The sequence below is a fragment of the Aulonocara sp. 'chitande type north' Nkhata Bay genome, linkage group LG15 (assembly GCF_057382095.1).
Source record: "Aulonocara sp. 'chitande type north' Nkhata Bay isolate Kocher_YH1m ecotype deep benthic linkage group LG15, A_spYH_male_GT1.1, whole genome shotgun sequence".
Lineage (NCBI taxonomy): Eukaryota > Metazoa > Chordata > Actinopteri > Cichliformes > Cichlidae > Aulonocara > Aulonocara sp. 'chitande type north' Nkhata Bay.
In genome coordinates, this window is record NC_141358.1 from 593,609 (window position 1) to 603,624 (window position 10,016).

Genomic DNA, 10,016 nt, shown 5'->3' on the forward strand with positions numbered 1-10,016 from the left:
GAGCCAGAGAAAAATGTTTTTTAAAATGTAATTGTTACTTATAACATGTATGTAACTTTGTAATTTTAACATGTTGTCGCCTCTTGGCCAGGACTCCCTTGAAAAAGAGGTTTTTAATCTCAATGGGACTTTTCCTGGTAAAATAAAGGTTAATAATAATAATAATAATAATTGGGAGAAAACAGGCCAGAGTTTGTCACGATCCTGGGTCTTAGGACCCAGTGTTTTGAGTTTTAGTTCATTTTGATGTTTATAGTATGTTTAGCTCATTAGGCCTCCTATGTTGATTTGCTTATTAGTTCCCCCTTGTGTTTCAACCCATGTTAAGTCTCCCCTGCCCTTCATGTCTCTCTGTGCCCCCTCTGTTCTGTTTATGGTGTGTCTTTGCATGTTTGAGTTTCTTGTTTTCTGTCACCCTGCATTGTGCATTATGTTCTCATGGTTGGTCTTTTGTTACTCCCTCTAGTCTAGTCTCTTGTGTTCAAAGCTGAGTATTTCCCTCTGTGTATTTTGGTTCTTAGACCTCTGCCTTATGGTTTGTCTCTGTTTCTTAGTTGCTGTCTCCACTGTGTCTAGTTCGCGTCTCTGTGTGATACTTCCTGTTTTACTTTGAAGGTCCATGCCTCATGTGAGTGTTTCTAGTTTTGCGTCTCTGTCTCGTCCAGTCCTGATTTCTCCCAGCTGTGCCCTCCTTCTGTGTCTCATTCCCTCGTTATCCCTCTGTGTATTTAAGCCCTGTGTTTCTCTTTGTCAGTGTCGTAGTGTCCCTCATAGCTGTGTGATTTTTCCCCGTGCTTTAGTCTCCCCAGTTTAAGTTCAGTACTGTTTTTTGTGTTTCACTTTATGCCAGCATTAAAGCTGTGTTTTTGAGTTTACGTTTCGTCTCCGTGAGTTTGCGTTTGGGTCCTTCTCCTGCCTGCCACACAGCCGTACTGTGACAGAGTTTGGCTTAAAATTTTACAGATTGACCTCCCACTTGTCTCGATGGTATGGGAAGGTCCATACCAAGTACTCCTAACGACACCAACAGCTTGCAAAATCGCTGAGAGGCCCTCTTGGATCCACCAGAGCCATTGCAAAAAGGTGGAAGTGAGTGATAGCCCAACCTAAAGACACCACCACCCCGACTCTTTGGTGATCTATAAGGTGAAGGGAGGGCTGATTGGGTACATCCCGCCTTCTACTTCTCGCCTGTAGTCTACTCACCAGAGTAAATCGGTGTGTCTGGTCACCATGAAGATTATTCTGCTTACCACCTTGGCCCTGCTGCTTACAGCATGGACCCTGATGTACTTAATGGATCAAGAAGTCAACTTGCATAGAAGGGCATGGACACATGACAACTCACACCTGGCTGAAGTGACACAGGACCACATCCATCCCTGGATGAACAACGCCTGGTACAGATACATATATAATCGCACAGAAGGCAAAGATTGTTATATATGCTCACACATGCCTGCTACAACACAGCATGCTACATTATATGGCAGACCTATGAACATGACCCAAGTGAAATGCACAGCAAGTTTTGCCAGTCTAGGTTATCAATATTCAGGAATTGTCCTAAACCACAGCGACCCCCTGACTATTGGACTATCGTTTTGGGCTGTTTTTAAATGCATCGAACAGCATCAACAAAGAGCAAAATCAGGAAATTGATGCCATAAGAATAACTGTTATGCAACACTGAGTTGCCCTGGACATGATCTTGGCAGAAAAGGGCGGACTGTGTGCATTCTGACAATATGACAAATGCTCTACAATTACTTAGAGAAATTCAACAGGCACAGGTAACCGATTGGGCAAATTCACAAAGTAATTGGTGGGATTGGCTTATGAGCGGCTCATGGAAAATGCTGATGTTTAAGGTTTTGATGTTTATTGGCGTAATACTTATCATGTTTTGTATCTTTATGACATGCATTATTCCCTGTGTGAGAGGAATGGTATCAAGAATGATATCCCAATCTCTTGTTGCATATGTCACTGTGCCAGACGAGGAAGAAGGAGAAGACGATGAGTATGAAACTAATATGATGAATGATTATGTTTGAATGATACACATTTTATGACGACTAGACCGAAAGCACTCACAATGTAGGGTCTGTGTCTGAAACACATTGATGTATCTGCTGTATATTTTAAATTCAGCTACAACAGGAGGGAATGTTGGAAGATTTTGAGTTTTGTGTTATGTTTATTTGTAGCTTCATTTAAAGGAAGAAGAGTTTATGAGTTGTACAACTGCAGGAAAGGGAAGTGAGACATTGTGTGCAGAAAAAATGTGCTGTGACAGCTAAACGCCTTTTTCCTGTTTCAACAGATAAGCTAACGGTCTCTCCTTTTAAGGAGTTGTTATTGAGTTCTGTACATGCCACACCTATTGGTGTGAAAGCTGTTTGAGTATAAATAAAGAATGTACTGACAGCCCCGCGCGATTCCTCTGTGCGGGGCATCGCCCATGTACATGCAAAATCGTTGAGTCTGAGTTTCTTGCCTCCTAAGAGTTTTCTCCTCACAGAAACCATTATGTGTTTTAATTAAACTCTTTTTAAAGGATTGTATAGGTCTCAGAGCACTGTTATTTAGACATAGATGATTTAATTCAAATTCAAATTCAAATTCAAATTTTATTTGTCACGTACACAGTCATACACAGTACGATATGTAGTGAAATGCTTGGACAACTGCTCGTGACCTAAAGAAAACAAAAAAGGAAAAGGCTATGAATAAGATAGGAAATAAATATGAAAAATTAAAAAGGGTAAATTTAACTAGGAAGGAATAGAATATAAATTAAGGTTAAAAATGAAATAACTGTACAACACAAATTAGAATGAAGGGTAAATGTAACTGGGAAGAATAAGATAAAATATATAAATTAAAGTTGAAAATAAAATAACTGTACAACAAAATACACAATATAGAACTATATAAGAATGTATGAAGAAATCTAAATATAAATAAATATATACACAATAACAGCAGCTGTACAAGTATTAACCGGAAATGAAGAATATAGTGACCAGTGTTGTGCAAAACCAAAGTCCAGAAAGTCCAGTGTGTGTGTAAGAACTGTATGTGTGGGTCAGTACTGTGTGGTGGTGTGATTGAGAGACCGTATCGCCTGCGGGAAGAAGCTCCTCCTCAGTCTCTCTGTGTTGGTCTTCAGGGAGCGGAATCGCTTTCCTGACCTCAACAGAGAGAACAGTCTGTTGTTGGGATGGCTGAGGTCCTTCACGATCTTCCTGGCCTTGGTCCAGCACCGCCTGCTGTAGATTGAGTGCAGGTCAGGGAGCTCGGAGCGGATGGTGCGCTCAGCTGACCGCACAACCCTCTGTAGAGCTCGTCTGTCCTGCATGGTGCTGTTCCCGAACCAGGTTAAGATGTTTCCCGCCAGGATGCTCTCTATGGTGCACGAGTAAAAGTTCCTGAGCACCTTGGAGGGCAGTTGGAAGTCTCTCAAGCGTCTGAGGTGGTAGAGACGCTGTCGGGCCATTTTCACCACGGTGTTGATGTGACAGGACCATGACAGGTCCTGCGTGATGTGAACTCCGAGGTATTTGAAGCTGTCCACTCTCTCCACTGGGCACTCGTTGATGACGGGGGTCTGGTAGTTCCTCTCCTGCTTAGTGCTGAAGTCCACTATCAGCTCCTTTGTCTTACTGACGTTTAGAAGGAGGTTGTTCCTCTGGCACCAGTTCTCCAGATTCCTAATCTCCTTCAGGTAGGCCGTCTCGTTGTTATCAGAGATCAGGCCCACCACGACGGTGTCGTCAGCAAACTTGATGATGGTGGTGGAGCTGGTAGTGGCCACACAGTCATATGTGTACAAAGAGTACAGCAGGGGGCTCAGAACACACCCCTGGGGGGCTCCAGTGCTGAGAGTGGTGGAGGCTGAGACATGTCCGCCCATCCTTACTGCCTGTGGTCTGCCAGTTAGGAAGTTGGAGATCCACTGACACATAGATGAGCTGAGTCCCAGATGCTCCAGCTTGGTGGTGAGTGTGGAGGGAATTATGGTGTTAAATGCAGAGCTGTAGAATTTAACTAGTTTAGGGGTATTTTAACTAGTTAGGAGCATTTTGCTTTTTCTTTAGTGTTATTTAGGAGCAAATAGTTTCAAACAGAGTGCCGCAAATAACAGGTATCCCTTTAGAAATAAACAGTGATACTTCTAAAAACCGTGTATTCCCACACGGCATTTAGCTAGTTTAGGAAGATTTCACTTTTCTAATAGTTTCACAGGCTAGTGGTTTTTAAACAGAATACCACAAATAACAGGTATCCCTTTAGAAATAAACAGTGATACTTCTAAAAGCACATATTCACACCTAGTCACACTAGCACTGTATCAACCCCAATGTTCCTTTAATGCAACTAGCCCTATGATTATCTACTAGTCACAAACACACTGCAACAGTAAGACTCGATGATTACACATAGATGATTTAACTACTTTAGGGGCATTTTACTTTTTTCCTTAGCGCTCCGAAAAGACACAGAGGCTAATAGTTTTAAATAGAGTACCACAAACAAGAATAGGTATTCCTTTAGAAATAAACTTTTCTTGTGATACTTCTAAAACCACATATTCACACCACCACGCCACCAGGTTTGGAGGCCTATCTCCCCCTACCACCACTTCCCCTGCCAGTGGCGGACCCCCCTCAGACAAAGAACCTTGGTGGTTCTTTGTGTCCGGGGATGGGCGTCCAGGTACACACCGGCTCACTCCTTGGCGGCCGCTTATCGGGGCCTGGAGCCTGGGGCTCGCTCGGGCCACTTCGGAGGTGGGGTGCCCCCGGCCTCTCGGCCTGGGGCTCGGTCACTCAGGCGCAGCTGGCTGCCGGCGGAGCTCACGGGCGCGTCACTGCAACTCCCCCTGGCTTCTGCTCCGCGGCTGCTGAGTGAGCCCTCATCTGGGACTCTCCTCAGCTCTTTCCGGGACAGTGGCGCAGCTGCCCCTCTGTTGGTCTTCCTTGGTCTCTTGTGTTCTGGGGGCCTCTGGATGTCTGGAGTTTTGATCTCCTCCACACCTGCTTCACGCCCTGGAGGACGGGGCTGTGGCCCCCCCACACCCTCTAGCAGATTATTACATGAAGGAACCTTTTAAAAAACAAAAAACAAGCGCGTCCATGCTCACAGGTGTACACACGGGTGATCACACCCACAAACTACACCCTTTTTGGCTCCTACCTCAAAGCACACTGTGTTCTGTTGATCTTATGTGCTGCACAATAATGTTTAACATTTAGTATTTACTGTCATATTCCCATATATCATTGTGATGTTGTTTATTCTATTACTCTTGTTCTCTTCTGCTTGCTTTCTTTTTTCTTTCTCAGCAGGTGATCCAGGTGATTGATATATGTATTTTTTTTTTCTCTGCCCGTTCTGTTGGTTTTTGTCTTTTGCCCTTCTCCCCCGTCCCTCTTCTCAGCTGTTTCTCTTTCCCTCTTTCTTTCTCCCCTTCTTTCCCCCAGTCAAGTCTGTCCCGTATTCAGTAAGTGAAAATAAAATAAACAATAAAAGGTGAATCAAATGGACCATTACGGCAAGGCTGGGATGGTCAGTTTGGTAAAGTAAATCCGTTGGGCATCTTTCTTTGCCTTTAGACAACAATTCTGAGGGCAAAAGAACCAAACGGGACAGGCCAAAAAAAAAAAAAAAAAAAAAAAGAAAAAAAAAAAGAAAGAAATTAAGCGTCTTTATTAAGCTCTTATTCTGTCACGGTTCTGGGTCAGTTTGACCCAGTATTTTGAGTTGTCATGTTTTTGCAGGTTTAGTTTAGTTCCTCCGCTGGAGGGCCCGAGGAGCCCATCCGTTTTCCGGGCCTCTAAGTCAGCATCATGGCCTTCGGGGACGGCCTCCGGAAAGAGTTCGTCGCCGCCGCTGGCATCGCGGCCGACCTCCGGACCTGCTCAGTGGCCGCCACTGCCTTCCAAGTGGTCGGCCTCCCGAACTGTTTGCCCTTCGCCGCCGTTGCCGTGTGCACGGTCGGCCTCCAGAACTGTTTGCCCGTTGCCGCCGTTGCCGTGTGCACGGTCGGCCTCCAGAACTGTCTTGGTCTTTGTGTTGTCGACCCCCGGGTCGACCCCCTGAACTTTTCTCGGACTCTTGAGCTCTGATTTGGTTTTGTTTTTGATCTGCTTTCCTGTGTTCTTGGACTGTTTTCTTGTGTGTTTGGACTCTTGTGCTCCTTGTTTTTTGTTTCGGACCCTCCTTCCTGGACCCCCTCTGCCCGCCCTGGTCTGGTGCTCTGTTTTTTTGTTTTGGGCTGTCGGGAGCCAGCCCTTGGAGGGGGGGGGTACTGTCACGGTTCTGGGTCAGTTTGACCCAGTATTTTGAGTTGTCATGTTTTTGCAGGTTTAGTTTAGTTCCATGTGTCATTCTCTCTATGTCGAGTCTGTGTCTTAGTGTGATGGTTTCTTGTTCCTGTTTTATTGTGAAGGTCTGCGTCTCATGTGAGTGTGTTCAGTTTTACCTCTGTCTCGTCTTGTTGATTTCTCCCAGCTGTGTCCACCACCTGTGTGTAATTCCCCTGTGTTTCTCTGTGTATTTAAGTCGTATCCTCTGTCATTGTAGTTGCTGGTCCGTCTGTGTATCCACCATGTCTCACCCGTGTGTTCTCCCTGCTGTCCATCCAGTGGCGTGTCCAGCGGGGTGGCCTGGGGGGGCACAGGCCACCCCCCCAACCAGACTGACCACCCCAGGTGCCACCCCGAAGCTAAAACAATAAAATTTAATGAAATATCAAATGTACGATTATGGTTTCACAGTGAAGCTCAGATATCCGAGGGTAAATGAATGCAGCACCGGCTTCTGCATCATGTTAGCAAAGGTAGGAGAGCCAAGCACGAAAGACGGCACCGCAGAAAACATTTTTTCGGCGAAAGGTTAACAAGTTAACATAGCTGGACTAGCCGTCGGACATTTGCACGGTGGGCTGATGACTTATTTATTTATTTTTTGCATGAACAATGAGAGGTGGTGGATTGGCCAGATGCTGGCCGATGTGTAAAAATAACTCAGTTGTTTGACTTGCAGTCAAGCCAGCCTCCAGTTTGTTTTACGTTCCCTGTGTATCCCTGCCTCACCTTCCCTCATCCACCTGTTGCCTCTGTGGAAGCTCCACCATAGCCACCACCATACAACACTTGTGTCAAGCCAGCCTCCAATTCGAGACTTGCAGTCAAGCCAGCCTCCAGTTTGTTTTACGTTCCCTGTGTATTCAAAGTATTACGGGAATGGATGTGGAAACCGGATTTCAAAATAAAAGCCAACTTCGAGTGAATTAACAGATATGTTAAGAACATAATAACATATAATTTAGGCTTCTTTTTTTTTTACAAACTCTAATGTTAGATCTATATGACACAGCCTTGTACCCTAATTGTGCCCTGTCACTATCAAGGCCATCTTATTTTGGATTTCAAAGTAAAAGCCCTGTGAATCTTCATTTTTGAACTACTCTTTCAATGACTTAATAATGCTCTTAAAGGCAAAAGTCGTATTTCCAAATACCATTTGGACTTTATATCAACACTTTCCAACCACAGTCTTTTTCACAGTGATACCATATCAATATCAAGTCAGTCTGATTTTGCCTTTCATAGTAATGGCCCTTTGAAATTGCCAATATTTGACTTAATCCTCTAGATCAACAGTATACAGACCCACAGTGATACCATATCAATATCAAATCATTCTGATTTTGCTCTCAAAAATAAAAGCCTTTTAAAATTGTCCATAATTGACCTACCTTTCAGTGATTTCAAAATGCTCTAAAAAGGAAAATTCCTGTTTCCACAGGGTAATTCCACTTTAGATCAACAGTATACAGCCCTACAGTGATACCATATCAATATCAAGTCATTCTGATTATGCCTTCCAAAATAAAAGCCCTTTCAAATTGAGCATATACGACCTACTTTTTTAATGATTTCAAAATGTTCTTAAACAGAATTTTGCTATTTCCACAGGATGAATCCATATTAGATCAACAGTATACAGACCCACAGTGATACCATATCAATATCAAGTCATTCTGATTATGCCTTCCAAAATAAAAGCCTTTTTAAATTGTCCATAATTGACCTAACTTTCAGTGATTTCAAAATGCTCTAAAATGGAAAATTCCTGTTTCCACAGGGTAATTCCACTTTAGATCAACAGTATATGTGACACGGGGCGGAAAGGCTGATTATGTTTCCACAATATTTTGTGTTTTTTAAAAAGGAAGGAAACCTTCCTCAAAACGGGCAGAGCAGTGGAGCCGCCAAGGGAAAGCACACAATTTAAACTGTAAGATTAAAAATATAATTTATTATATTTAAATAGTTAAAAATGTAAAATGAATTAAGACAACCTTGGCCAAGGGAAGACACAATAAAAATCAATAACACACAACATTAAAAGTCCAGTGGGATCCACCACGGCCTAAAAGTCACAGAAAACTAAGAAATCCAGCGTAGTAGTCAGAGAGGGAAACCCAGCGGAGTCCTCGCCTTCCTCCCCGCATTCCACGTCCCGGTGCACTGAAGGAAGGGAGGGAGCGGCAGTCACTATTCCTTTGACAGTTTACTTTATAAAAAGGATAAGTCAAAGACTTACCCGGGTGGGCAGAGCTCTCAACTCCGCCCGCCGCTTCCTTAAACTGGAATCGGTACCGCTGTCTCACTGCTCCTGTTCTCTCGCAGTACACAAGCTGGCTCTTATCGTTATTGCCGTCCGGCTGCCACTGTCTCGTCCCCCGTCGCTGGTCATCTTTTCCTCCCCAGCCGCTGGTCATCTTTTGCTCCCCAAGCGCTGGTAATCTCTTTCTCCTCAGTCGCTGGGCATCTGCTCCTCTCCAGTCGCTGATCGTCTTCCTCTCATCGTCTTTCTCTTTCTGATCATCTCCCCTCCGATCATGTCTCTTCCTCTGTCTGTGTTGCTCGCATTCTTCTCGCATTCCCTGTCCGTGTCCCTTGTGAACACCGGCTACAACCCTTTTATGTGTCATTGAGCACTCTGTAAATTACCTTTCCTTTCCTCTCAGGTGTGTCCAATTAATAAAAACGGGGGAAAGGGCGGAGTCTCTCCAGGACAATTTGACGGTAACTAAAACATGCAAACTAAATAAAACACTGCACAAAGTATAACCAATACATGCAATATAAAAAATAAATATGTACACTTCACATTAAAATACAGCACAGCAAAACAAAGTCCGTCCTTCCCTGGATGACATATACAGCCCCACAGTGATACCATATCAATATCAAGTCATTCTGATTATGCCTTCCAAAATAAAAGCCCTTTCAAATTGAGCATATACGACCTACTGTTTTAACGATTTCAAAATGTTCTTAAACAGAATTTTGCTATTTCCACAGGATGAATCCATATTAGATCAACAGTATACAGACCCACAGTGATACCATATCAATATCAAGTCATTCTGATTATGCCTTCCAAACTAAAAGCCTTTTCAAATTGTCCACAATTGACCTACCTTTCAGTGATTTCAAAATGCTCTAAAATGGCAAATTCCTGTTTCCACAGCATAATTCCACTTTAGATCAACAGTATACAGACCCACAGTGATACCATATCAATATCAAATCAGTCTGATGTTGCCTTCCAAAATAAAAGACTTTTCAAATTGCCGATATACGACCTACTCTTTTAAAGAATTCAGAACACTCTAAAAATGAAAATTGCTCTTTCCACAGGATGAATCCATGTTAGATCAAAAGTGTACAACCACACCATGGTACTATGTCAATTTCAAGTCATTCTGATTTTGCCTTCCAAAATAATGGCCTGTTGAAAATGCCCATAACTTACCTAACTTTCAGTGATTTCAGAATGCTCTAAAAAGGAAGATTTCAGTTTCCACAGGGTAATTCCACTTTAGATCAACAGTATACAACCTCACGATGTTACCATGTCAATTTCAAGTCAGTCTGATTTTGCTTTCCCGTAGACGACCTACTCTTTTAACGATTTCAAAATGCTCTTAAATT